Consider the following 878-nt stretch of genomic DNA (forward strand, 5'->3'; position numbering starts at 1 on the left):
TGATGGATAATCACAGACTGGAAAATGTCAACTTTACTCAATACTATTTCAAAAACACTTCAACACCCAAAAAATGATTGAAAGTAGAAATTTGTACTTGCCAAAGAGCGTTGTGTGGAATCACTCGTGTTTTTTTGGGTAGTTGGGTATTTTAAAAGAACATTAATATAGGGAAACGGGTCAATTTGACCTGAGGAAAACATGAGGGTTAAAACATTTTCAGCTAGAAATAGGCCATGCAGTTCTTCTTCTTCTCTTTATTTAAGATCGACAAAGGTCAGTTTTAAAAAGGTTTTTGTCCGATTTTGCGAGGCATTTGTCACACTCATCCCGCTCGTCATTTCCGAGGTTAAAACTCCACCAATCAGATTGGTCATTGGGCCGATGATAATCGCGTTGGTGTGTCAGCGCCTTTAACCGACTTGACTTCATCAGCTTGTGAGTTGCAGAAGCTAAAAACATCGTGGGAGCCATATCACGGGCTGGCCATTGCCCAAAACGTTTTCCACTTCTTGATCACATATCCTGTGTGAGCGAGGCGTGAAGCATGTGTTGAGGTGTTGTAGCAAACAGTTCTCTGGAACAGATCAGCGAGGGATAACAGCTCTGGGTCACCGTGGTTGTCTAGAGACGCCACGATCACTCACAAATCAAATCAACTCAACTCAACTCCCTCCTGAACCAAAGCCCTGCTCATGCACATATCTTCTGTTTAGTTCTTATCAAAGGCTGATGATGTTCTGACTAGCATTTTAAGACGTTTGACAACACTCCTACTCAAAAAGAGATAACAACTAAATTTCATTTCAGACATATTTGGAAACCACTTCAATTTTTTTTTCAAATGCTTTAAAATTGAATAAGACACCCCAAAATGA

Source organism: Etheostoma spectabile, chromosome 17, assembly GCF_008692095.1.
Source record: "Etheostoma spectabile isolate EspeVRDwgs_2016 chromosome 17, UIUC_Espe_1.0, whole genome shotgun sequence".
In the NCBI taxonomy this organism is placed as follows: domain Eukaryota; kingdom Metazoa; phylum Chordata; class Actinopteri; order Perciformes; family Percidae; genus Etheostoma; species Etheostoma spectabile.